Source organism: Syngnathus typhle, linkage group LG21, assembly GCF_033458585.1.
Source record: "Syngnathus typhle isolate RoL2023-S1 ecotype Sweden linkage group LG21, RoL_Styp_1.0, whole genome shotgun sequence".
Lineage (NCBI taxonomy): Eukaryota > Metazoa > Chordata > Actinopteri > Syngnathiformes > Syngnathidae > Syngnathus > Syngnathus typhle.
Window position 1 is genome coordinate 125940 of NC_083758.1, and position 27961 is coordinate 153900.

At 45.2% G+C, this 27961-nt stretch overlaps 7 non-coding genes across 7 annotated transcripts; 5 read left to right on the forward strand and 2 right to left on the reverse strand.

Annotated features, from left to right (window-relative positions):
* Positions 1-19: 19 nt before the first annotated feature.
* LOC133145800 (U2 spliceosomal RNA) lies at positions 20-211 on the forward strand. The gene has a single exon (XR_009711050.1). It is a non-coding gene; the product is annotated as a U2 spliceosomal RNA (small nuclear RNA).
* A 2710-nt stretch (positions 212-2921) lies between these two features.
* Positions 2922-3139, forward strand: LOC133145909 (small nucleolar RNA U3). Its single transcript, XR_009711155.1, has one exon. It is a non-coding gene; the product is annotated as a small nucleolar RNA U3 (small nucleolar RNA).
* A 403-nt stretch (positions 3140-3542) lies between these two features.
* On the reverse strand, positions 3543-3655 carry LOC133146009 (U5 spliceosomal RNA). Its single transcript, XR_009711250.1, has one exon. It is a non-coding gene; the product is annotated as a U5 spliceosomal RNA (small nuclear RNA).
* Positions 3656-8665: 5010 nt separating this feature from the next.
* Positions 8666-8856, forward strand: LOC133145856 (U2 spliceosomal RNA). The gene has a single exon (XR_009711104.1). It is a non-coding gene; the product is annotated as a U2 spliceosomal RNA (small nuclear RNA).
* Positions 8857-22325: 13469 nt separating this feature from the next.
* LOC133146031 (U1 spliceosomal RNA) lies at positions 22326-22489 on the forward strand. Its single transcript, XR_009711266.1, has one exon. It is a non-coding gene; the product is annotated as a U1 spliceosomal RNA (small nuclear RNA).
* Positions 22490-24487: 1998 nt separating this feature from the next.
* On the forward strand, positions 24488-24679 carry LOC133145771 (U2 spliceosomal RNA). The gene has a single exon (XR_009711020.1). It is a non-coding gene; the product is annotated as a U2 spliceosomal RNA (small nuclear RNA).
* Positions 24680-25377: 698 nt separating this feature from the next.
* Positions 25378-25491, reverse strand: LOC133145950 (U5 spliceosomal RNA). The gene has a single exon (XR_009711192.1). It is a non-coding gene; the product is annotated as a U5 spliceosomal RNA (small nuclear RNA).
* Between the last annotated feature and the right edge of the window lie 2470 nt (positions 25492-27961).

Sequence of the window (27961 nt, forward strand, 5' to 3'; positions counted from 1 at the left end):
CTCAGATCAACTTTAGGTTATCGCTTCTCGGCCTTTTGGCTAAGATCAAGTGTAGTATCTGTTCTTATCAGTTTAATATCTGATAAGTCCCCTTCCCGGGGACCATATATTAAATTGAATTTTGGAACCGGGAGATGGAATTAGGGGCTTGCTTCGTCCACTCCACGTATCGACCTGGTATTGCAGTACTTCCAGGAACGGTGCACCCCTCTGCTGGTCAAATAAAGGATCATTAAGTCAGGAAGCCATTAGAATCGGTCTGCTTCATTCTCACAGGATAAAGCAGAAAGTCAATAACGTCTTGAAAGGGTTTGATTCAATCAAGTTCATGACCTTTATCTAAATGTGAATAGCAGAAGAATTCTATCCTTTACAACAAAATAGAAAACATATCGGCCCTACGATTGGCTGGCCACCAGTTTATGATGTCCAGTGGGGATGGGCGATACCAATGATTTTGGAATCGATCCGGTACCAAGTATTTCCTACCCAAAATACCCGATATTCGATCCGATATCGATACCGGAAGTGTAATTTCCCGCCCAAAAAACGATTTAAATGCAGTGGCATTCTTGCTCTTGGAAAGTCATCTATTGAATTTTGTAGAAAAAAGTATTACGTCACGTGAATTATTAACCTTTTTAGACATTAGTGCATTAGTGGAATATGCATGTTAATAGTATAACTTTAATAAAAAGGAGCTATTCTTTACTTTTCTCTCTCTCTCTCTCTCTCTCTCTGTTGTTGGGAAAAAGTTTTGTCTTTTAGTATAATCTAAAAAGAGACATGGTACCAACAGAGATGCAGGGCTTAATCGTCATGAGCAGCAAAACTATCAATTTGTAAAGCCACTGGATACTTACATTTAATATTGTAATACTTTAGTGTTGTTTATAGGAAGTGGAGTTACAAATAAAACGTATGGCGTTCGACCACAAATTGAAAAGGGGAAAACTTTATTTATAAATGACTGACTAAAGCGTAGTAATTATTGCTTCAAATAGCACATCAACCACAAATGCTTACAATTTTTGGTTAGCACCTGATACCTGGATATGTCTTGCCTTTCTGAAACGCTGCTTCTAAGGTACTTTGATACCTTAGCCTCGGTGTGGCTGCAGGGTTTTCCGTCGCTGCCTTAGTGTCTGCGGCACGTTTCAACTGCAGCTCTTCATGAACCGTGGGGTGAATTTTGCTTAAATGTTTTGTCAAGTTTGTGGTGTTGCCACAATATTTAATTGTTTTGTGACATATTTCACATTTTGCCTCGTTGTTATTAAGTAAAATATAATATCCCCAAACCAGACTTCTCTTGCGTTCGGACTGGGCCGCCGCCGTGACCATGCTTGTTTGTGTTTGTTTGGATTGGAACGGGAGGCGGAGGAGGAGGGCTTGGCTTGTGAGAAAAGGGGGCGGGAGCAAAGCAGAGCAGGACACGCCGGTGCAGCAGGCGGAAGGAAAAGTAGTGCTAGCATGAGTGCAAGTCGTCAAATTGGAGCAGAAAAAAATGAGGAAAAATATAATTAAATAATTGTAAGTATAGATATTTTAGCTAGGGAGATCGGTACTCAAAAATGAGCAGCCTGGATCGATATATCGATACTTTTGTATCGATCCGCCCATCCCTATGTGATAGGCTCCAGTACGCCTACTAACCCCGTGGGGAGAATCAGTACAGAAATTGGATGGATGGGCAATATAAAATATTCTCTCTGGTGTCTGCAAGCGTTATCAGTACTCACGGCGGGTGGATTCTGAAACGTGTCTGCAATGTAAAGTTGATTGTTTGGCTACCATAGGCATTTTTAAAAGCCTCTATGTTAATTTTAAAACCTTTACTTTACATGGTCGTTTTTAAATAAAAGCCTTCATGTTTAAAACAAAAGCCTAGTATACACAGTCAGTTTTAAAGCCTTACAATTTAGACAATTTAAACAAGTATACTTGTAACACAAGTGTTAAAAAATTGCTTGTTCTAAACATTGACGCAAAGGATCGTGGGTACGTGATCGAGCGCTCAGCCAATGATGGCTGTGTTGCCAAATACCCTAATGACGTCGGCACTCTTTCTAATACAATCTAATAGGGGTGTAAATCGCGGGTTTTGTCACGATACGATATAATATCGATATAAAGAACTTCGATACAATATTTGCCGATATCTTAAAGCCTGCTGCGATTCAATCACGATATATCGCGATATAGTGCTCTACGATCGATATTTTTTTTTTTTAATAAAAAATATAGAACAATATCCTGATTTATAACAATTCATACGCAAAATCCACAAGGTACTGCAAACTCTTTATTTAGGAAATTACAAGAGTACTGTAGTATACAAATTGCTTACTTTAACACTTAACTTTGATGTCGTGTTTTTTCTTTAAATGTGCGGCGAGATTTGTGCTCCCTGAATATTTGATCACCGCATGGCAGGATTTACAAACTGCACGTGTCTTGTCCGTTGAGCCATCTTTTCTTTGGAATCCAAAGTGCTTCCAAACGAATGACTTGAAGCCTAAAGGGGAGCAAATTTCCTCGTCTTTTTGGACACTAGCCATAGCACCAGCCCAGGAGCCGCGTACTAGTTGTCGACTCCCCTTTCACGTGCCTGCTCTGCTCACAACACAACAACGCCGCGCACTGCTCCCTGCTCCCGGAAGAGGAAGCAAGCAACAATGAACTGGATTTCAAAATAAAGTCGCGTCTAATGTCCGAGGTCAAACACGGCGATATAAATCGATGTTTACCTTTAGCATTGATGCCAATAAATCGTAGAGCATAATATCGATTATTCGATGTGTATCGATGTATCGTTACACCCCTACAATCTAAACATAGTCCTTTACTAGTCGTGGTTGCCCTCTGGGTAAAAATGGTACACTCGCAGATGACTTCCCGCCGCCCCTCGTTGATGAATTAAGACTATACTTTCAGGGATCATTTCTATAGTTATTAACTTGAGATATGTGTTTCTAAAGTGAACGGCCTCGCCATCTACGATGATGAGAATTGATGTTCCTTCCTGAGCGTGAAGCTAGCGGAGAATAATGATGTTTATATCATAGATTCTCCACTTTTGATGAGCGTTCTATGCTTCCTAGTGGAGCATTGAGGGGAGGGACATGATCAGAGTAGTTCTTTGAAATTGGTTAAATAAAAATTAAGCTAATGTAGTGGCGTACTCCTGATATTCAACTCAGTCGATTAACAGTATCGTCGTATAGTTCAATTAACAAAAGCCTGTTATGTATTTCTGAAGTACTTTTGTACTGAAGTACTTATGGCTGTATTCATTTACACGGCTTAAATCTTTACAACTTCGACACAAATCTGAATTAACTTTAATAATAAATATATTAATGGCTAAATGGCTCCGTTTATTGTTCCTTACATATAGTATAATTAGTAGAAAATATATTAATTTATTGCTCATATTAGATAGTTTTATATTTGAATGGGTGGATGTTACCTGTAAGCTATGGCAGAATTAATAGCAACAAAGCAGGAATTTTGATTACTTTCCATTGACAAGTACAGGAAGCTCCGCTTTCGCAGAGCATCAAAAATTGAGATATACTCTTGCTGTTCCTCCCCACGGAAATCTTTAGTAAAAGGCGAAAGATTTATACGATCTGAAGAGAAACAAGAGTGAACTGATTTCGGCTTGTCCAAACGGGCCACCCCATTGCTGGTCTCACCAAAGTAACAGGCGGTGTCACACTAGCAACCATTTCCTTTTAATAAAAATAGATCTTCATATATTTGCTAAATTTAGGAGGCCTTAACACTCAACTAAGATGTATAGTTCGAACAAGTATTTGGTGTTTGGCAATTCTATGGAAACGTTTACACTCTAAACGTGTCGTTGTGAGTCCATGCTTGCTCTGCTGCGTTCGGTTCCAACTCCCTGACCTGTTTGTTTGCATTGTGCACGTTCTCCACTCTGGTTTCCTTCCATTTCCCCCAAACATGCATGATAGGCCCATTGAGCGCTCCAAATTGCCCGTAGGTGCGAGTGCGGACGGTTTTTCGTCTCTGTGTGCCCTGCGAGTGATTATTATTTGTTAAAGCGTATATGCCGTTACACCGCTAGATGGCAGCAGCGTTGACTTCCGCACCTGACCACAAAAAGAAACGGGAATCACGTGATGCGCAGGAAAAGAAGCATTAGTATGAGTCGATATATTTAAACCGTAACTTGAATTGGTAGTCTTGTAGTGGGTTGACATAATTCACCCGGAACCTAAGTTCACGTTGCCGAGTTCCGGTGGGATGTTTTACACGTGTGGGAGTTTCCTGTTTGAGGAGTGTGTGTTAGGATCTCGAAGGGAAAAGAGTCGGCCCGTGGTTGAGAGAAGCTAATTATAAATGTCATTAAAACAACTGCCGTTGGCACCGTCATTTATCACTCCGCCTCCGACTCCAGTCCTTGCACACCACACTGGTGACCCTGACATCAGTCCCGCTGAGGATTCCGGGACTGAACAGAATACCGAGCGAGACGGCATGGCGCATTCCGCCGTCCTTAGGCTGCCTGAGTTTTGGGAGACTTCTGCAGCAACGTGCATGGTTCGCACAGGCGGAGGCTCAGTTCGCCCTCCGGGGAATTACGGATGACGCCACATGCTACTACCACGTTGTCTCGGCACTCGGAAGCTCCACCGCAGCCAGAGCCGTAAGTTTCATCACTTCCCCTCCGGCCCAGGATAAATATGCAGGGCTCAAGGCTTATCTCCTCAGGATTTTTGAACTGTCGCGATCCGAACGAGCCCGGCGCCTGCTTGCTATTCAAGGCATGGGGGACAGCAAACCCCTCTGAACACATGGAGATGATGTTAAACCTGCTGGGTGGGGAAGAGCCGAATTTTCTTTTCATTGAACTGTTTCTGCGACATATGCCGCCGCACGTCCAAACGGCCCTCGCAAATACGACCATTACGGAGCCGCGTGCTCTTTCGGAGGAAGCGGACCGTTTCTACTTGGCCACCCAGCGTTTCGCCCCTGGTGTGCTGGCCCCAACACGCAGCTACACGTCCCCGAGCGCTGGCGTTTCCCCTGGCAGAGGACGCGCTGCAACTGACAGCCGCACCAGCACAGGTTTGTGCTACTTCCATGCACGTTTTGGCGCCAAGGCTAAAAGGTGCCGCTCCCCTTGCAACTTCGACACGACGGGAAACGCCAAAGCCTGCGCTCAGTAGTGGCCGTGACCGCAGGCAAAAAGAACCGGCTGCTGTTCGTTGAGGACTCCCTCTCTGGTCGCAGATTCCTCTGTGACACCGGCGCCCAGAGAAGCGTCCTGACGGCTACAGTGGACGACGCTGCTGGAGGGTTGCACGGCCCGCCCTTAACATCCGCCAACGACACTCCCATCAGGACGTATGGCACAAGGACTGTGGACATATGTTTCGGGGGTCAGCGTTTCACATGGGACTTTGTCACTGCCGACATCTCCTTCCCCCTGCTTGGCGCAGATTTTTTGTGCGCCCACGGACTGCTCGTGGATGTTAAGAACGGCCGCCTGGTGGACGCGTTAACCTTCTCCTCCTTCGCATGTGTCCGCGATGAGGGGAATTATGTGGGTCTCTCCAGTTCGCTCTCCGAGGGCGACATGTACCAGAAACTCCTCGGAGAGTTCCCCAGCCTTACATGGCCCACTTTTGCCGCCACCACAGCTAAACATGGGGTCGAGCACCACATCGAGACCAAAGGCCCCCCCATCTACGCTAGGGCCCGACGGCTCAACCCGGAGAGACTGACAATTGCTCGGGCCGAGTTCGCCAGCATGGAACGCCTTGGCATTGTTCGCCGCTCTGACAGCCCGTGGGCCTCCCCACTCCACATGGTGCCTAAGCCGGACGGTGGTTGGCGCCCGTGTGGCGACTACCGCCGCCTCAATGATGCCACCACGCCCGACCGCTACCCGGTCCCCCATGTTAAGGACTTTTCGATACATCTAGCAGGGAAGCACCTGTTCTCCAAAGTGGACCTGGTGCGGGGTTATCACCAAGTCCCGGTGCACCTTGCTGACATCCCTAAAACGGCGGTGGTGACTCCTTTCGGGCTTTTCGAGTTTCTTAGGATGCCCTTCGGCCTGAAAAACGCGGCCCAGTCCTTCCAGCGGTTGATGGACTCTGCGCTTAGGGACATGCCTTTCATCTTCGTCTACTTGGACGATGTCCTCGTCGCCAGCTCCTCGGAGGAGGAGCATGCGGCACACCTGCGGGCCCTTTTCACAAGGCTCGACCAGCATGGCCTGATCATTAACCCGGCGAAGTGCGTCTTCGGGGTGCCGTCGATCCAGTTTCTTGGGCATCTCATCGGCAGTAATGGGGCCACCCCCTTGCCGACAAAGGTGGAAGCAGTCTCCGCTTTTCCCCGCCCACGTTCGGCCCGGGGGCTACGGGAGTTCCTTGGGATGGTTACGTTCTACCACCGATTCATACGCCGGGCGGCCCACATCATGCACCCACTGTATGGGGCCCTTAAGGGTAAGACCCCCAACCAGGACATCGACTGGACCCCCGAGAAAATCAAAGCTTTCGAGGATACTAAGGCTGCGCTGTGCCAGGCCACCTTGTTGGTCCACCCGTCGCCTGGAGCCCCGGTCGCCCTCACAACCGACGCATCTGACTACGCAGTTGGTGCTGTATTTGAGCAGTGGGTTGGTGGCGCCTGGCAACCGCTCGCCTTTTTCAGCCGCCAGCTGGTCCCTAGGGAGCGCAAATACAGCACATTCGACAGGGAGCTACTCGGCGTCTGGTTGGCGATCCGCCATTTCCGCTCCATCCTGGAAGGCCGTGAGTTTACGGTTTTCGTCGACCACAAGCCCCTCACGTTCTCTATGTCCAAGGTGGCTGAGCCGTGGTCCGCCCGCCAGCAGCGTCAGCTGTCATTTATCTCTGAGTACACCACAGATATCCGACACATCGCCGGCAAGTCCAACGTGGTCGCCGATTGCCTCTCTAGAGCGGTCGTCCACACGGTTCAGCTGGGGCTCGACTACTCAAGTATGAGTGCTGACCAAGCCTCAGATCCTGGGATCCAGTCGCTCAAAGACTCTGACACTGGGCTGCGTCTGGAGGTGGTCGCGGTTGGCGACTCAGGAGTCAGGCTGTGGTGCGACCTCTCCACCGGCCAGCCTAGACCACTTGTCCCTGCCGGCTGGCAGCGGGCTGTCTTTGAGGCGATACACGGCCTGTCCCATCCTGGCAGAAAAGCGTCCGTGAGGCTGGTGGCTCAGAAGTTCGTCTGGAAAGGGCTGAAGAGGGACGTGCGGGCCTGGGTCGACTCGTGTGTGGCTTGTCAGCGTGCGAAGGTGCACCGCCATACCAAGGCCCCGTTGGAGCCGTTCACTGTCCCCGAGAGGAGGTTCGACCACGTCAACATCGACCTTGTGGGCCCGCTCCCCCCTTCCCATGGTTTCACCTACCTCCTCACCATGGTGGACAGGACGACCCGTTGGCCTGAGGCCGTCCCCCTCTCCTCAACCTCGGCTGCTGACGTGGCCCGGGCGTTTATTGGCACATGGGTCGCGCGCTTTGGAACACCTTCAGACCTCTCCTCGGACCGGGGTGCACAGTTTACTTCCGAGATCTGGAATGTGGTTGCTGGAGGCCTGGGCGTCAAGCTGCACCGCACCACCGCTTATCACCCCCAGGCTAACGGGCTGTGCGAGCGGTTCCACCGCTCCATGAAGGCTGCTCTACGCGCCAGTCTGGTGGATGGCAACTGGGTGGACAGACTTCCCTGGGTCATGCTGGGCCTCAGGACGGCCCCTAAGGAGGACTTGCAGTCCTCGTCCGCTGAGCTCGTCTACGGCCAGGTACTACGAGTTCCAGGGGACTTCATTCCAGACGCCACAACGCCTTGGTCGGCAGCAGGGCAGCGGTCCTCCCTGCTGGAAGTTGCCGGGACGTTCGCACCTGTCCCCACGTCACGGCACTGCACCCCTGTTTCCCGGGTGCCCACCAACCTACGCTCGGCGGGTTTTGTGTTCATCCGCCACGACGCCCACCGCGGGCCGTTGCGTCCGCCTTACGACGGGCCTTTTAAGGTCTTGCAGCACGGGAGTAAGAGCATGGTCGTGGACATCGGCGGTAGGCCTGAGACTATCTCGGTTGATAGGATTAAGCCTGCCCACGTGGATGTTTCCCGGACGTTGGAATTGGCGCAGGCCCCACGCCGCGGACGCCCCCCAGCGCCTCGCCCCTCCGACCTGACCGAGCTCCCGCCTGCCCGACCGACAACGCGACCGTCCAGCCCAGCGGTCTTTCCGGCGGCGCCCCCTACCCTTGACCCCCTGCCAGCCCCTGCCACCTACACCCGCTGTGGTCGGGCTGTCGTTCCTTTCCGGCGCGGGGATTTTGACTATGGGTGAATTCTGGGGGGGCTTGTGTAGTGGGTTGACATAATTCACCCGGAACCTAAGTTCACGTTGCCAAGTTCCGGTGGGATGTTTTACACGTGTGGGAGTTTCCTGTTTGAGGAGTGTGTGTTAGGATCTCGAAGGGAAAAGAGTCGGCCCGTGGTTGAGAGAAGCTAATTATAAATGTCATTAAAACAACTGCCGTTGGCACCGTCATTTATCACTCCGCCTCCGACTCCAGTCCTTGCACACCACAGTCTCTTTATTTAAGTGGTTTCCTCAGACCAGTTTCAGTACATCGCTTCTCGGCCTTTTGGCTAAGACCAGGTGTAGTATCTGTTCTTATCAGATTAATATCTGATACGTTCCCTATCCGGGGACCATGTATATATTGGATTTTCGCAACAGGGAGATGGTATAGGGGCTTGCTCCGTCCACTCTATGCATCGACCTGGTATTGCAGTACCTCCAGGAGCGGTGCGCCCCCCTCTACTGGGCAAATAAAAAGTAGTTTACATCACAATCCGTTAGCTTCATTCTCACAGGATGAAGCAGAAAGTCAACGACGTCTTGATCAAATTTGATTCAAGTTCATGTTGTGTGCTCACTGTTAGAGTGGTGCTCACTCTAACTTATTTTGCAAGAACCACTCGGAGACAAGTTAGTCGTTTTGGGCACCTGCAGGCGGAGAGTCCATTCGTCACTGTGCGTACAGCAATGATCGAATGACGTCTGACTCTCGCTTCCCACAAGACCATCTTTATTAAGAGAAAAAGGGTGGGGGTGACCATAGACTGAATAGACAAGTAAAAAAGGCCCTTGACCTCTAGATTAGCAGGGCAGGGGATGTTTTACGACATTGTGTAGGATGGAACAAGCTAGGTTATTTATTACTGGTTACACACCAACATAAGCATAAAACTAATCTACCAAGGTTATTCATTACTGGTTACATACATTCCAACATAATCATATGATCAAGATAGTTTTGGAAAACCCTGACATCTCCCTCCTGTTTTATCATACGATTATGTGAACCAGATCAATAAAACATAAGTAAGAAAATATAAAGAAGAATAGTAAAAACAATAATAAAAAAATCAATAAAAAAAACTGAGATGACAGCGAATGGGCTGGGGAGCGTGTAGGGTGAAACATGACAAAAACAACAAACAATGATAGCAACAACTCCCAGTGAAGATGAGGACTTTCCTCAATACTCCAGATTAAACTTATTGTGTGATCTAAAAACCTGCTGGCCGATGTTAATACGCAGGAAAAGTCTCACACGGTCCCTCTGCCTTAGGCGACCATAATGCTATCAATAAGAAAATATAAATAAAGCCATGATCCGTTCCGAATGAAGTAGGACCCGTCCAATGGTACAGCCATGTTGGCAGGAGAGCCCATACACCTTGAAATGGCTCTCCCATCCTGGCACACAGCGGTGATGTCCAAAGCTCCCATCCAGTTCCCTCCTGGAGAACAGTTGTCGTGAATGCATCCGTGGGTCTTGTTTTCTTGGATGAAACACGTGTAGTCCATTCCAGGTAGCGTCCTGGTTTAGGCCACTTGTGGCATCTGTCGTCCTCCAACAGTCACATTGGGATTAATCCAAAATAGTTTGATCCCAGATTCATTCCTGCGAGTCCAGGGCGGTAGGGGTAGCGTCACTGACTGACAGTACGGTGTTGATATCAATCTCCTCCCATGGATGCCATACATTTCGCTTCAGTGACATTCATTGCTCTGGCCTCCAAGTGAACTTGTGTGGAGCAAGGGGAGTTTTTGGAAACACAGATAACATCCCTCCTGTGTGTGCGCTCTCACAGCGACCTTCACATACCAGTACCAAGCGTTGGTTTCGTATGGGTTTCTGGGGTCTCATGACCAGTCCTCAAAGTTCTCATCGTGTGACCATCGTTTCCCACGGTCAACATTATCACTTGGTCTGTTCAGATGTGTCCATAGACCATAGCATGCTCCAACCACAACGCAGCAGAGGATCCACCCGGCATGTGGAGCCCCGTTGCTACTAAGATGACAGGAACACCGAGACATCCCCCCGCCTAGCGGAGTTGGGATCGTTGTTTGCAGACTTCGCCACCGTCCCAAAATGAGGGGTCCAGCACTCCTTGTAGCTTGCATTGGCTAAGGTGAATCCAGCCGGGTCGTTCAGCAATCTTCACTGCGGAGGGGGGTAGTCAGCAAGACTTGGAATGGTCCCTCCCACCAAGGCTGGCCCAGTTCTTTCTTTTGATGACCTTGATGTAGACCCAGTCTCCTGGATTGATGGGGTTGTCGACCTGTGAGGAGGAAAGATCAGGCGGCAGTAAATTTGCATTTGACACATCCTCCAGCCTGAGGGCCCTGATCATGCTACCTATGTTCTTCATCTGCTTTTTGCAACTCCTGTAGTCAATTGTAATGCCCTTTTTAACGAGGCAGATAGGAGTGTTTGAAAGAAGAGTTTGAGCACTTCCTAATGATTCCTCCTAACCAAAGACCGTTTATGACAGGGGCTTTCCCATTTATTGCCTCCTGTCTTAAAGGAGATTCCCTTATCCATGCCGTCTTCTTCCTAACACTTTCGCACACACACAGGGTGTGCACATAAACGCACACACACCGAGCGCGCACCCAAGGCTCAGACAAACGACAACAGCCTGACACAACTTTACAGAGATTACGCACGAACACAGAACACAGAACACAGACAAAGGGATTCCATACATCTCACATGTAGCTCCTTTTGATAGAACCTATTGGTAACTGTATAGCGGACTGTTCCGCATATAATCCCTTACTCAACTCCCTTGCTTCTACTTTTCCATGTCGGTGCAGTCGTAAGTGATCCCTACTGCAGTCATTGTCTTGTTAACTGTCGCCTTGTGCGACTCCTATGCATGATTGTGTGAAAGTCAAAAATTTAACGTATCCAACATTCTGACCACCCAAACTCCACCGTGGTGCAACGAATTTACTATTTTATTGAGTAGGTACATTGAGCAACCTAGCTTCCTCTTGACTGAATTCACTTTAGTCCAAATGTCCTATTCTAAAATGTATCTAACTCAATTGCTCAATTATTGCTGTTTTGGGGGTGGCGGCTGCACTGACTACAACTTGAAGGCCCTGCAGCGCATAGTGAACACTGCTGGTAAGATTGCTGGTGCTTCGCTCCCCTCCTTGAAGGACATTTACACCTCCCATCTCACCCGCAAGGCGACCACGATTGTGAGTGATGCGAGTCACCCCGCTCACTCTTTGTTCGAGCTTCTGCCCTCTGGGAAGAGGTACAGAAGCCTGCGCTCCCGCACCTCCAGACTCTCAAACAGCTTCATGCTCCAGGCTGTTAGGATCCTGAACTCGCTCCCCCGTTCTGCGTAGCGTCCTGTACTTTTACTGTCTGGACTGTCTGAATGCACACTGGCTCTTATTATTTATTATTTGTTATTACTCTTATTTATTGTTTGTGCCTTTTTGTTTATGATGTTTTTTACTTTTGCGCTATGCTTGCTGGCTCCGTTATTTATTGTGTTATCTGTTTATTTATTATTTATTCATCACTCTTACTATTGATTGGTAGAATTTTTGCCTTCTTGTTTTTATATTGTGTCGCGTACATGTATGTCTATCGTGTTATGTGTCTCGTCACCGTGGGATAGAGAAAAACGTAATTTCGGTCTCTTTGTGTGTTGTGACATGTGGAGAGATTGACAATAAAGCTGACTTTGACTTTGACTTTGACTTATGCCTGATGAGCCAAAACATCAGATCTCGCTCTTGTTTCCTACCGTTTTAGCCTATTTGTCCTATCCAAATCTGTTCAGTCTCCGATTATGATGAGTTTCTCTGTAGCTCTACGCATTATTCAATTTTTTATCAAATCTCCTCAGTTCTGTCAAACCCAGTGCACAATGAAGCTCCTTTCCACTTTACCCCAAGCCCCACGAAGTTTCAGCACCGCCACAGCACGGAGTGCGATTTGGTCGTTGGACATTTCAAGTCCATATCTTTTGCCGCACCTCACCCTCTCAAGATGGTGTTCTTTTGTTGTTGAGTCAACCCATCCATCACTCTCGAATGAGTCCATTGTTCAAATGTCCATTTTTTCTTCAACATTGTGAGTTCCTCCACTTCTCACTGTCTTTTCTCGTCCCAGAGGATGTCGTCTTTTCTTCCCGAGTGTACTTGTCCCCCTACAAGTACAACAATAGTCTTTCTTTGTCCTTGCCAAAGGTCAAAGGTGCCTCAAAGCCAGGCACCGTTTTGTAGACGTCCATGGCTGCAGGCAGAGTCTCGGGATTGAGTTTTCAGGGATCCTGGCACTGAGAGTGACAGACTGGGACATCAAACTTGTAACCAAATGTAGCTGCTGCCATCAATTCGCTAGTAACGTTTGTTTACCAAACTTCAAATTCTCCTAGTAACAGCGATCTCGTCTTTATATTGTAAGTCCTGCAACTCATCCTATTTTCGAGCTACGTTCTGTCTATAGTTCCTATTTAATGAGACAGTACATTGTCTTCAGTATCATTATTTAAAATTAACTCAACGAGGTCTGCGTTCCACATCTAGCCCTGATCTATGTCTTGACCTCTCAAACGTTATTACCTGTGTCATGCTTGCTCAAAAATGTGACTTAGAATATGGTGTTGTGAATTTCCAATCTCCCTGATCAAATTGGATCCCGCTTCTTAGCTCTTCTTTCTCATGCTCCTGTTAGCCTGCAACTGTCCAAATTAATAATGTTGTTTTCTTTTAACTGTCTTTCTGTTGAACCTCTAAATCTCTCTTGTTGCTAACCTATCTGCACCAGGAAGGGTCTTAAAGAAAGGACCAACAGATTACTCCCAATATCTCCTCATTATTTATGAGTTAGCCTCCCTTTCCTCACTCGGGTGCATATCTTGTCAGTTGTTAATGGAAACCAGATGTCTCGTGCCAATGAGATCATGGACCAAGGCCCAAACAATCCCGCACGAACCTGACCCGAAACATGATCCGGTCACACTTAGGCTTACTAGTGAGATATACATTGCATGATACCAGAATAGAATTTTACCACAGTATGACACTAAATGTATTAGAAAATCCATATGTCGTAAAGGTTTGTATTATTACTATCTTCCACTATCTGTCCTATTCACTCCCTCCTTCTGAGGCTTGGCAACGCCCATGCCTCACACCTTGACAAACTTTTTGGGAGGATGTGTTCTTTACTACATATGATTCCATCATTTAATTTGACTTTCTTTCCAAAACGCTTCTCAATTTCCCAGTTCACACATCTTCTGCATGTGTTACTGGTTCTCCAGTTTTTCTCCAGTCAATCATCAATCCAAAAGCTATGTTTTTCATTCCAGCATTCAACTTACTCAAAACCACTCTTTCAGCAAAGTCGCTCTACCAATTCTCCATAGCAGTCGCCAACAGCTCCAACCATTCAACCTGTATTTTCCCATCATTCAAGGCAATCATTCATCAATGCTCATTTGCATCTCACACACAGTCTCCAAAAAGGAGTCTCTCCATCACATTGGTCTCAACTCATCCAAGCTCACCACACAACACTCATATACCACCCCCAACTCAAGGTTCCCGATAGAACAATCCACCAAAAAAAACTCAACTCATAAAAACCACTGGCAAATCAATCCGAAATTTTCTTTGCTTTTAGATTTAACAAACTCAATTTCTCAGATTTAGCTCGCATATAATTTTATAACACCATCAATCAATTATTCCCATTAAATGTAGCATTGCAATGTCTCAAATTCACAATTTTGCCTCTTCCAATTCCTGAAAGCATGCTCTGTCGCTTCTCCTTCAAATTTCTCATGAGGGCTCAACACTCAACATGCACCAGTGTGGATCAACTCCTGCTCGCAAACACATTTTTCTCTCCTTCTCTCATTTTTATCTTTCCAAATCGTTTCTGTTCTGCGGTGCAAATTGGATAGACCACAGTCTAACAAAATTCTTCACACTGAAAGTTTAGCCAATTTTCATCATTTTAACACACATGCACAGCTCTCGCGCGCGTAGGGCAGGTCCCAGCACCAATGATTCGCCACAGGCTGGCCATTTCCCGTGGTCGACCATGAGCCAGTCCCTCCCACGCACACAAGGACAGTACACTCCAATTTTTTTTATTTATCTTCAAGTTGCATTCATTTACCACTTGATTTGCAAATTCTAACTTCCGTGCACACACACAATTTGATCCCTGGTAATTTGTCGTTGGGCATACAAACAGCATTGTCATACTTCTTGCATGGACAGGAGCTCTAATAATCCAAAAAATTTTCCAATAATCAGACAATGACATGTTTTGCTGTCATATGGGCATCTATTCCTTCTTTCTCTGTATTAGCATGAGGGGTCAAAGGAGAGGAAGCTTGTCATGCTGTAAATGTGATTTTTCCTCTGCCTCTTCCTCTGCCCCTTGACTGGCACCGTTTTTTTTCTTCTAAAACACTCTATTGACCAGTGTCCACGTTTCCCACAGTTCCAACAGTTGTCAGAATCTGATGGGGGTTTTGAATTATATGGTGACCTTCGGCCTTGTTGGTCTCTCTCTCTTTCTCTCCCCTTTGGGAACTTTGGAAGAAGATCGTTGTATCTTCATTTAGATCATTATCATCATCTAGATGAAATACATCAGAACATTTGCCTTTTTGGATAACTTTTTCAGCATGCCTGTCCCACTGCATAGTTGTTGTATACAAGTTTTGCACACGAGCGGAATGGCTTTCTTGCTCTTCTGCTTGAGCTGCGGCTGGAGCCGTGGCCGGGACAGTGCGCCTGCGCACTGTGGCCTCATTGTCTTCCGGCCTGACAAACATAGTCGCAGCACTTTTCAACTTTCTGTCTTTTGGATTTATTCTCTTCTCTCTTGTGAAGCATTCAACCATATTTTAGCACAAATCAATTCTTTCTCTTTTCTTTTCTTTTTCAGTCCCTCTGACTTCCTATTCACACTCTCTTCCAAGACATCAACCACTATCTTCCACACTTCAACTTTCAACTTCCCTTCTACTCCATACTTTTTCTTCCACTTCGGCATGTATTGCATACAGTTAACAAATTTACTCGCCATGTACTTCTCATCTCCATCAAGAGCTAGGGATCTACTGTTTTTATTTGCCATCTTAATTTGGTATTTTAGGTTTATACAATTATTATTATTATTATTATCCATCCATCCATTTTCTGTACCGCTTAGTCCCCACTGGGGTCGCGGGCGTGCTGGAGCCTATCCCAGCCGTCATCGGGCAGTAGGCGGGGGACACCCTGAACCAGTTGCCAGCCAATCGCAGGGCACACAGAGACAAACAACCATTTGCACTCGCACTCACACCTAGGGACAATTTGGAGTGTTCAATCGGCCTACCAAGCATGTTTTTGGGATGTGGGAGGAAACCGGAGTGCCCGGAGAAAACCCACGCGGGCCCGGGGAGAACATGCAAACTCCACACAGTTATTATTATTTTTATTATTTTTCTTTGAGGATCCTCAATGCAAGTTTAAATTGACCTTTGAACAATTACTAGCCTGTATTATTTTCGTGGATCAATGCTAGAACTGCTATTTAGTCAATTTATCCTACCAATCACACTTTCTCAACCACACAAATTTCTTATCCCTGCCAACGCGAAGTCCTCTTTTAAAAATAAAAGAGCTGCTTCATCCGGATAGGGGACTCTACAACACCCCTTCCTTCCCTGGGAACTAAAGACAACCGTCCAGTTACCCAGCCCTGCCAACGCGAAGTCCTCTTTTAAAAAAATAAAAAGAGCTGCTTCATCCGGAGAGGGGACTCTACAACACCCCTTCCTTCCCTGGGAACTAAAGACAACCGTCCAGTTACCCAGCCCTGCCAACGCGAAGTTGTCCCCTTAGAACAGTGGTTGTCAAATCAGGGTACACGGAGGTACGTGAGATTTGACAAAAATATTTTGAAAACCACTGCTCCAGAAGAGCCACTTCATCCGGAGGGGGACTCTACAACACCCCCTCCTTCCTCAAGACTTCTTATCCTCTGTCTTGCCTATTTTTATTCCTGTGCACTTTTACGCGTTTCACAACAACACAATCACACAACTTTAGGGTTTTAACTTACTTGTCTCCTTGGTTCGCTGTTCAGCCGGGTCCCGCCAATCCACATCTGTCAGACGAAGGCAGACCTAAGATGCTGGCCCAGCGAAGAAGTTCTCTTCCCAGGACTTTCTTTTCCAGGTCCTCCTAATGGACGCTGGCTTGTCGACAATGCAGCACGTCTTCCTCCGTCAGTCAGATGGTGGGTATGAGGGTCCCGGGTTTCGGCACCAAAATGTTAGAGTGGTGCTCACTCTAACTTATTTTGCAAGAACCACTCGGAGACAAGTTAGTCGTTTTGGGCACCTGCAGGCGGAGAGTCCATTCGTCACTGTGCGTACAGCAATGATCGAATGACGTCTGACTCTCGCTTCCCACAAGACCATCTTTATTAAGAGAAAAAGGGTGGGGGTGACCATAGACTGAATAGACAAGTAAAAAAGGCCCTTGACCTCTAGATTAGCAGGGCAGGGGATGTTTTACGACATTGTGTAGGATGGAACAAGCTAGGTTATTTATTACTGGTTACACACCAACATAAGCATAAAACTAATCTACCAAGGTTATTCATTACTGGTTACATACATTCCAACATAATCATATGATCAAGATAGTTTTGGAAAACCCTGACACTCACCTTATATCTTTATTAGGTAATGCACTCTGAATTTAATCAGGACCCGAACCGATGTCTTTAATCACTTTTATTCATGAAACAGAGGGCCATCAACTTGCCGCTCTGTCTGCATATTCATTTCCCTGAACGTCACTCCTTCACTACGTCATCACGTAGGCCCACAGTACAATATCAGTACATGACATCCCCCCTTTCCTTAGAAATAAACTGTACCATCACATACTAATATTGACCATGTAATTTACATCATCATCTTTTGCTAACCGAACATTGTATTGTCTAACTTTTCTTATGTAACCCATAAACATTTTTTTCTCTTAAACAGTGAACAATATATTCAGACACAACCCTTTACTTTTACTTTGTCACAAAGTCTTTGAACTTTGCTGGTATCTTTTTGACTCTCTGGGGCCTCATTTCAGGTTCCTGAGCTTCCTCTTGTGGTGTCTGGTTGCAACTGTCCACATTTCTGCTCAGTACATTTTCCTCCCCTTCAGTAAAAGTCTTCGGTGTGTCATGTCCTTCAGTATTCTCATATGATTGGTATTTCTTCACGTGAGTGGTATTCCGGTGGTAGCGAGCTCCAGTTGGGGATTCAATTACCACTTGACTTCCAGTTTTACTCACGACTCTATGTGGGGTTGGATTGAATGGTGTTGTGAATTTGTCCTGTTTGTCCTGTTGTACCAGTACTGTGTCTCCAATGTCCACATTTGAGTACTGGGCTCCTCGTCGTTCATCAGCATAAAGCTTTGCTTTCCCTTTTTGTTCAGCATCCCTGTCACGAACATCTAGAGCCGTTGTTTTGGACTCAGAGAGGTCAGGCAACTTTCCTCTCATTTTCCTGTTGAAAAGAAGTTCAGCTGGACTTTTCCCTGTCGTGGGGTGTTCAATGCTCCTGTAAATAGTTACATATTTCCTCAGTTCACGTTTCCAGTCCAGCCCTTCTGCCTGTGCAATCCTGATTCTCTTCATCAGTGATGCATTTTGACGTTCCACTTCTCCATTGGCTTGTGCCCATTTTGGTGGTGTTCTCACATGTTTGATTCCATTTGTTTCACAGTATTCCCTGAACAAGTCAGATTTGAACTGTGGTCCATTGTCCGATTTGATCGTCACTGGTAGTCCATGCCTACTGAAAATGTCCTCAATTCAGTCAATAACTCTGTCCGTGGTTGTAGACGTCATTATTTCATACTCATAGTAGCGACTGTAATAATCTACTAAAACAAATATAGACTGATTGTTTGGTAGTGGTCCTAACAGATCTACAGCCACGTCTTGCCATGGTCGATCTGGTAAGATTGTGTTCCTCAAAGGCTCAGGTGGATCTGGTCTGGCCACTATTTGACATCCATGACAAGCTTTACAGTATTTTTCCGCTGCCTTATCCATGCCAGGCCACCACACTTTTGTTCTGAGATGTTGTTTTGTCCCTACAATTCCTAAGTGTCCTTCATGAGCTAATGCAAGTGCTTTTGCTCTGAGTTTTTCTGGTAAAACTATGCGGCTTCCACGTAACACAATGTATCCAATCGCACAGAGTTCATTTACAATGGGTGCATATTGTTTACATTTTTCGAAGTGTCCAATTTCAATTGCATTTCGCACCTCCGTCAGCTCTGGATCTACAGCAGAGGCTTCTTCTACCTCTCGTGTGGTAAGCGCCTTTGGTGTTGCATTAACTGCAATGAATCTCACATACTCTTCAGATTCATGTTCATGTATTCCTTTTGTCCCTGTATCTGACAACAACCTAGATAAAGAATCAGCAATATTTTGTTTTCCTGCGATGTGCACCACCCGAAAGTCATAAGGTTGAAGTCTGAGGACCCATCGCTCTATACGAGCACATGGTTTGGATCTTTTACTGTATACGACTTCTAATGGCTTGTGGTCTGTGATTAAGTCAAACCTACGTCCGTACACATATGGATGTAGCCTTTCGCATGCCCAAACTAATGCTAGGGCCTCCCTTTCTGTTTGTGAGTATCTGCGTTCACAATCTGTCAGACTACGACTAACGTAGCACACTGGTACCTCCTCAGAATCTTGTTTTTGTACAAGCACTGCGCCTAACCCTACAGGACTTGCATCTGCGATTATTCTGGTAGGAGCCTCTTTGTCAAAATAAGCTAAAGTACCCGCCCCGGCTAGTTCAGTCTTTAAAGTCTGAAATGCTCGTTTTTGTTCTGGTCCAAACACAAATGTAGTCTCTTTCCTGGTCAATCTCCTCAGTGGTTCAGAGAGCGTTGCAAACTGGGGTATAAATCTACTGCTGAATCCTACCAGTCCTAGGAAACTTCTCACTTCAGCTGCCGTTTTTGGTTCTCTGGCATCCTTAACAGCTCTCACTCTCTCCTCAGTTGGTCCAATGCCTTTCTGGGTCAACAATATGCCCATGAAAACAAGTCTGTCCATGTTAAATTGGCATTTTTCCACATTCAGTGTTAATCCGCATTCTGAAAGTCTTTTCATGACTGCGTGCAGGCGCTTGTCATGTGTCACCTGGTCTGGAGCGTGGATGATCACGTCATCTGAGATGTTCTCCACACCCTCGATGCCTGCTAGTGCATTGGCTATCTCGTGCTGGTATTGCTCACTAGCGGACGAGACTCCAAATATCAGTCTTTTGTACCTGTAAACACCATTATGCACAGCAAACGTTGTTATTTCTCTGGACTCTGGGGTTAGCTCTAACTGATGGTAGCCCCATTTGAGATCAAGCTTACTGAATATTGCAGAACCATTCAGACCTTGCAGTATTTCATCCACTGTAGGGATGGGGGTATCTCTCCCTCACAATAGCCTCATTAGCTTTTCTCATGTCTAAACACATCCTAAGGTCTTTGTCATGTTTCTTTGGGAGAATCACTACCGGATTTACCCAGGGAGTAGGACCTTCAACCTTCTCCACAATGTCCATGTCCATCAGTTCCTTGATTTTCTTCTCGACTGCATCCCTCAAATGATAGGGTATCCGTCTCAGTGGTTGAGCGACTGGTTTCACATTTGGGTCTATGTACAGTGAGATTTGTTTGGTGTTTAATTTACCTACTCCTTTGAACACATTTGAATACTGTTGTTGCAGAATACTTTTAACATCTGTGATTGCTGCAACGTTTTCCCCTATTTTTAGTACTCCAAGCTTAATAGCTGTCATTTTACCAAGGAGTGGTTCACCATTACCTCTAATCACAATGAATTCAGCTTCTTCAGTCCTGTCACCTATCTCGATTACACATTTGAAAGCACCTTTGACAGATAGTGTCTGGGTTGAGGAATATGCATACATATTTCTCTGCTCTTTGGGCACATATGATTCACATTTTATGTTTTCAGCTTTTAGCTTCTCCCAAACATTTTCTCCCATGACATTACTCGTTGCCCCAGAATCTACTAACATTTTTAACTCAACTCCCCCTACACAAAATATTAGTCTTTCAGGCATTTCACAGTCTTTCACCATAAATGCATAGTCATTGTGCACAGTCTCTACAGCATTAACGTTTTGCTTCTTTTGTCCTTTGGTACGACACATTTTTGAGAAATGGTCCTTACCGTTGCATTTATGACATGTTTGTCCACGTGCTGGGCATTTGGGATCCTTACCCATGTGGTCAGTGTAGCCACACCTGTAGCACTGCTTCTCTGCTTTATTGTCATCACAATTCTTCAATTTACCTTTTGGCCTTGTGAACTTTCCTTTTTTCGTTGTGATACGACTGATCGTTTCCCCCTCTTTCTTGATACTGCTCCCATTCATTGCTGCTAGTTGCTCTTCCACTCGCTCACATTGCGATGCCAACTCCAACGTGCGAGCCAAAGTCAAACCAGGTCCATCCTCGAGAAGCTTTCTCTTCACGTATCCAGAACAGCATCTGCTCAGGATAGCGTCTCTAATTTGATTGTCCTTGTCTCCTTGAAAGTCACAGTCCTTCGCAGCCTGACGTAAACGTGTACCAAACTGTTGCACCGTTTCTCCCTGATTTTGGAACAACTTGTGGAAGGATTGGCGCGCGTACGCTGCATTCACTTGGGGAACAAAGTAGGAGTCAAGTGTCCTTACTGCTGCCGCGCAGTCGGTCACCTCACCCGTGTTTGGTAAAGTGAAGAAAACATCCTGCACGTCCTGTCCCGCCAAATGCAAAAGTAGAGCGCGTCTTCTTTGTTTAGTAGCATTGGTCGTATCCTCGTTCATTATCAGTCCTTTACCGTCAGCATACAACTCGAAAGATGTTAGCCATCGTGTCCATCTTGGCCCGAGAGTAGCTGGATCAGTGCAGCAAGCAAACGGTTGTAGCTCCGACTTAGCCATGTTAGCTCAAACTTAAACTTGCTCACGAAAATCGTCGTCGTTATCTCCTCTTCCTTAGAAGGTGGACGTCATCCTCGTCGCCATTGTTGTGTGCTCACCTTATATCTTTATTAGGTAATGCACTCTGAATTTAATCAGGACCCGAACCGATGTCTTTAATCACTTTTATTCATGAAACAGAGGGCCATCAACTTGCCGCTCTGTCTGCATATTCATTTCCCTGAACGTCACTCCTTCACTACGTCATCACGTAGGCCCACAGTACAATATCAGTACATGACAGTTCATGACGGCTCATCTTAGGCGGCAGCAAGAATTTACGTAACTGTTCTAAAATATGGTCAAAATGTCTTTTTTTGCTTGAGATTTTCCTATCATTGTTCCAGGATCTTTTAGTACAATTCTTGTTCTCCAAATGTTAAGAAAATGTCATTTTCAAAACTCGTTCAGAAAAAGAAGTATATATATTTTTCTGCGGTAATGTTGGAGATTTTCAATAAATACAAATTCATACCGTTTTAGGGTTCTCAGGAGAAAAGAGGCACTGCATGATGGGCATGTTTTGACTTCATTTATCGGTTTATTATAGTTGCTGGCATCACCACTAGATGGCGACTCTAGGAAAAAGGAGGTGAACAAAGACGTGGAGGCAGTAGAAAAAGAAGCAAGGCATGATGGTCATGTTTCTGAATCTATTTTTTACTTAATTTAAAATGTTTTGGTTTTGAATGACTAATACTAATAGACAGCTTCTCTCTAATACGATATACTATGTTAACAGTTCTACGAATGCTGTCTCATCCACTGAATATGTGTGCTCACACTTTTGTACCAAATTAGCCTCTGACTGTAGATGGTGTGCGCGGTGAAAACGTCGGCCCCGGCGACGTATACAACTCATACTTACCTGGCAGGGGAGATACCATGATCAAGAAGGTGGGTCACCCAGGGTGAGGCTCAGCCATTGCACTCCGGTTGTGCTGACCCCTGCGAATTCCCCAAATGTGGGAATCTCGACTGCACAATTTCTGGTAGTGGGGGACTGCGTTCGCGCTCTCCCCTGATTCTCCTGTACAATACAAAATCCCTCACACGAAGCCAAATTTCATGGTCGCCACATACTGAGCGATGGTGCATCAAGCTGTGCTCTGCAACTGTGCACCTACTTGCCGAACTTCATTCAACAAATTAGTAATTGCAAAATAAAATGTAATTACTACGTTCCCGACCCGTTATTGATACGAACGTATATGTTATAACTTTCATATAACCTGCTTTCTGGAATAGCCCCACGGATCATTTCCGGTTCTCCATTTACCTACACTTTCAAGAAAAACTGGCAAACAGGTACGTGGACCCAGACATACAACTGATTTTTGCACCCCCTACTCTACTGGTCAAATCAAGAGTAGTTTACATCACAGTCCGTTAGCTTCATTCTCACAGGATAAAGCAGAGGGTCAATGACGTCATTGATTCAAGTTCATGGCGGCTGGCAGCAAGGATATACGAAAAAATATGATCAAAATGTCTTTCTTTAAATCAGAAATTGTGCCAGAAATTTTTAGTACAATCCTTGTTCTCAAATTTTTAAGAGAATGTCATTTTCTAAACTTGCTCAGAAAAAGAAATATATATCTTTCTGCGGTACTGTTGGAGATTTTCTATAAATACAAATTCATATGGTTCTCAGGTGAAAAGAGGCAATGCATGATGGGTATGTTTTTACTTCATTTCTTATGCTGCCACCACCACTAGATGGCAACTCTAAGAAAAAGGAGGTGAACAAAGGCGTGGAGGCAGTAGAAAGAGAAGCAAAGCATCAGTTTATGGGTATTTACGAGGGTATTTTTATATTAATACTTTAATAGCTAAATGGCTCCTATTATTGTTACTTACATATAGTATAATTTGTGGAAAATATATTAATTTATTGCTCAATGCATAATCAATAGTTTTATATTTGAATGGGTGGATGTCACCAAAAGCTGTCCCTAAAGCTTAACCAATTTGGTCTGTAAACTTTAGCAGAATTAATAACTACAAGGCAGGACTATTAACTATTTCCCATTGACAAGTATAGGTGGCTCCGCTTTCGCAGAGCATCAAAAAATTGAGATGAACTCTCATTGTTCCTCCCCACGGAAATCTTTAGTAAAAGGCGATCGGTGAAATTGCAGCAACCATTCCTTCTAATACAAACAATAGACGTTCATAGATTTACTACATTTAGAAGGACTCAACCTAAATAGACAGTTTAAACGAGTATTTTGTGTTCATCAATGTGTTTTTTCCTTGAAACATTGTTGGCGCACAGGATTATGGATACCTGATATTTCAAACAGCGTCACCTATCGATTGGGCAACTATTTTGAGTGTGAGTTTTGAACGTATAAACAGTTGTATGTCTTGGTCCGTGTACTTTTGGTATGAGAGAAATGGAAATGATCCGATTTCCGTGTGTTATTTTCAAATGTGTAATTTCAGATTTTTATTCAACACAAATCGGGAAACAAAAGACGATCGTAATTTCCTCAAATGAGTGTTAAGAAATGCTGGCGTGGATTGGAATGCGATTCACCTCCACTGCGATGGTGGCGTTCGAGGGTTAATGTAAATTGCCACAGCAGGAAACAGGAAGTAGTTTGGCGAAGTGGGCCGCGTGTTTTTTTGCTGCGTGTTTTTTTTCCCGTCAAAATGTTCGTCAAACAGCTATCTTGCCTTCGGTCCCGAAATGTATCCAAAGATCCGATTGTTTTTGGCCAATGACCAATTCGTTTTGTTGGTCATTAAAAGCTATTCCCATCAGGAGCTCAGTTCATCGTTATTCTATTGGGTCAACGTGAACCACGTGACACTAAACCTCCACGAACACACGAAAATCTGCAACCGATGCACAGGTTGAAAACAGCCCGGTGACGCATTATCATTCCAAACTGTTAATAGTTGAGGTTTGTTACGGTGGTCGGTACGTGGCATTAGTATGACTCAATATATTTAAACCGTAACTTGAATTGGTAGTCTCTTTATTTAAGTAGTTTTCTCAGACCAACTTTCGGTTATCGCTTCTCGGCCTTTTGGCTAAGATCAAGTGTAGTATCTGTTCTTATCAGTTTAATATCTGATACGTCCCCTATCCGGGGACCATATATTAAATTGATTTTTAGAACTGGGAGATGGAATCAGGGGCTTGCTCCGTCCACTCCACGCATCGACCTGGTATTGCAGTACTTCCAGGAACGGTGCACCCCCCTCTGCTTGTCAAATAAAGGATAGTTAAGTCAGGAAGCCATTAGAATCGGTTCGCTTCATTCTCACAGGATAAAGCAGAAAGTCAATAACGTGTTGAAAGGGTTTGATTCAGTCAAGTTCATGACCTTTATCTAAATGTGAATAGCAGAAGAATTCTATCCTTTACAACAAAATAGAAAACATATCGGCCCTACGATTGGCTGGCCACCAGTTTATGATGTCCAGTGGGGATGGGCGATACCAATGATTTTGGAATCGATCCGATACCAAGTATTTCCTACCCAAAATACCCGATATTCGATCCGATATCGATACCGGAAGTGTAATTTCCCGCCCAAAAAACGATTTAAATGCAGTGGCATTCTTGCTCTTGGAGAGTCATCTATTGAATTTTGTAGAAAAAAGTATTACGTCACGTGAATTATGAACCTGAAGTACTTATGGCTGTATTCATTTACACGGCTTAAATCTTTACAACTTCGACACAAATCTGAATTAACTTTAATAATAAATATATTAATGGCTAAATGGCTCCGTTTATTGTTCCTTACATATAGTATAATTAGTAGAAAATATATTTATTTATTGCTCATATTAGATAGTTTTATATTTGAATGGGTGGATGTTACCTGTAAGCTATGGCAGAATTAATGGCAACAAAGCAGGAATTTTGATTACTTTCCATTGACAAGTACAGGAAGCTCCGCTTTCACAGAGCATCAAAAAATTGAGATATACTCTTGTTGTTCCTCCCCACGGAAATCTTTAGTAAAAGGCGAAAGATTTATACGATCTGAAGAGAAACAAGAGTGAACTGATTTCGGCTTGTCCAAACGGGCCACCCCATTGCTGGTCTCACCAAAGTAACAGGCGGTGTCACACTAGCAACCATTTCCTTTTAATAAAAATAGATCTTCATATATTTGCTAAATTTAGGAGGCCTTAACACTCAACTAAGATGTATAGTTCGAACAAGTATTTGGTGTTTGGCAATTCTATGGAAACGTTTACACTCTAAACGTGTCGTTGTGAGTCCATGCTTGCTCTGCTGCGTTCGGTTCCAACTCCCTGACCTGTTTGTTTGCATTGTGCACGTTCTCCACTCTGGTTTCCTTCCATTTCCCCCAAACATGCATGATAGGCCCATTGAGCGCTCCAAATTGCCCGTTGTTAGGGTGGTGTTCACTCTAACTTATTTTGCAAGGACCACACTGGAGACAAGATAGTCGTTTTAGACACCTGCAGGCGGAGAGTTCACTCGTCGCTGTGCTCTCAGCGATGATCGAATGAAGTCTGACTCAGGCCTCGTCAGGCGCTTATTTATTGAGAGAAACAAAGTGGGGTTGCAAGTGGGGGTTTCGGAATACACAGGTTGGGGTGAAGCAGCCGGTCCTTGCTGATCAAAGCATAGCAGGGGACCTTTTACGACGTTCTGTAAACAAAGCAACTTTGATTGCTTCCTCTGCAGCTAGTCAATAAGTTGAAATGATCTTAGCACTTTGGTAAACTAATTTTGTCTAGACAGGACAAACTAGTTAAATTATTACAGGTTATATTCCAACATAATCATACGATGAAGATATTCTGCAAACCCTAACATATCCCTCCTGTTTTATCATATGATTATGTCAACCTCGATCAATCAAACGCAAGTAAGAAAATACAATGAAAGCAATAACTTCCAGTGAAGGTGAGGTTCTCCCACAATACTCCAGTCCAAAGTATGTGTAACTCAAAAAACCTGCGGCCAGATTATGTGCAGGAAAAGAGTTACACGGTCCCTCTGCCTTAGGCGACCAGACTGTTATCAATCAAGATAAAAATTGCTCGTGATTGTTCAGCCGTTGGGGGCTTGGCACGCCCACTGGTGGAGGGTGAGCTCGATTCTCACCCCCTTTGCAGATCTGCTCCGTCCGGGGAGAACTCGGGAATGTCTGCTGCGTGGTCGTTGTCTTCAGTGGCTCAGGGTGGACTACCTGGCCACCAAGGGGGAAGAGGATTATTCTGCCTCTGTATGAACTGGGGCGGGGACTGTCGATGGCTGGTCTGGTTCCTTGCAGGAACCCCTCACTGGGGTGCACTGGGACAGATGATACCACGATCCTCCTTTGCCGGCCAGCCGGACGGCATGTGAGATGCGCTCCACCAATTTATAGGGTCCAGTCGACGCAGGCTCCGTCCCCCTCCTTCTTGGGAACGTTGGGGTGATCTGGACCTGGATCCGCCACCGAAAGGACAGCAGCACGTCCAGAAAACAGCAAAAAACAGCACCTTTTCTGCAACCTTTGCATTAGTCATTTGAGATGTTCTGCTCCTCTCATCACTGTTTTGGTTGCCCTGGTTACAGAGGCGTTGCTACACCAAAGGGAGGGAAGATTGTGTCTGTAGCAACGTTGATTAGCTAAGGAATGTAGTGTGGTGTGAACTAGCACTTCATTGTCGGCCCGTGACCCCCGCAGAGTTTGTCCATCTGTTCTCCTCCAGTTGTTGGCCGAGCCGTCCGCGAGTGAGATCAGATAACTTCAATTGCCACTTTCCTGTGGAACAATGCAACTAAACCTTGGCTAGACTTTATCTACTTAGTAAATTAACACGCAATAAGAATGAGTGACTTGTCCAAACATTGAGTAAATATGGGATAACTTCTAACCATCTATGAACCAAAGCTACAGTTAACTAAAAGGAATGAAGTTTCTTTCAACCAAATAAGAACATTTTGCCTATGCAAATAAGCTCTGCTCATTGTTAGTGAAGGCTTCTTACAGAAACAAAAACACACAGATAACATAAGGACAGGAAGGACACATATGGCTGACAGGGATCAAAAGAAACTAAAGAGACTTCCCTGTCACTAAAGAGAAAGAACGTAGATAAAAGGAAAGCCATAAACTCGTAAAGACAAGGCCTACAGGTCTGGCAGGCCAAGGCTTCACTTAAATTATTCCAACATTTCCCTCCTGCTTATCACGCATTTGCTAAATTTTTACATTACCAAAAACAACCACTTCACTTGATTTTCAGTTGTCGGATCACAAGTATGCGCACAAGTATTTCCACCAAAGAGGATAAATGTTGCGACATCATTATTCGGAAACACACAGATCTGGGAAAAAGTCTGCAAACTCAAGTGCAAAAACTGCATCACCATCATCGTTATCAACATGCTGTCGTTCAGACATTAGGCATACCCGGGCCATCTCGTCGTCCATGGGCGAGATTGCTGTAGTGATAAGACGATTAAACAGAGCACGGAGACATGGAATACAACAACCTCCACACAAGG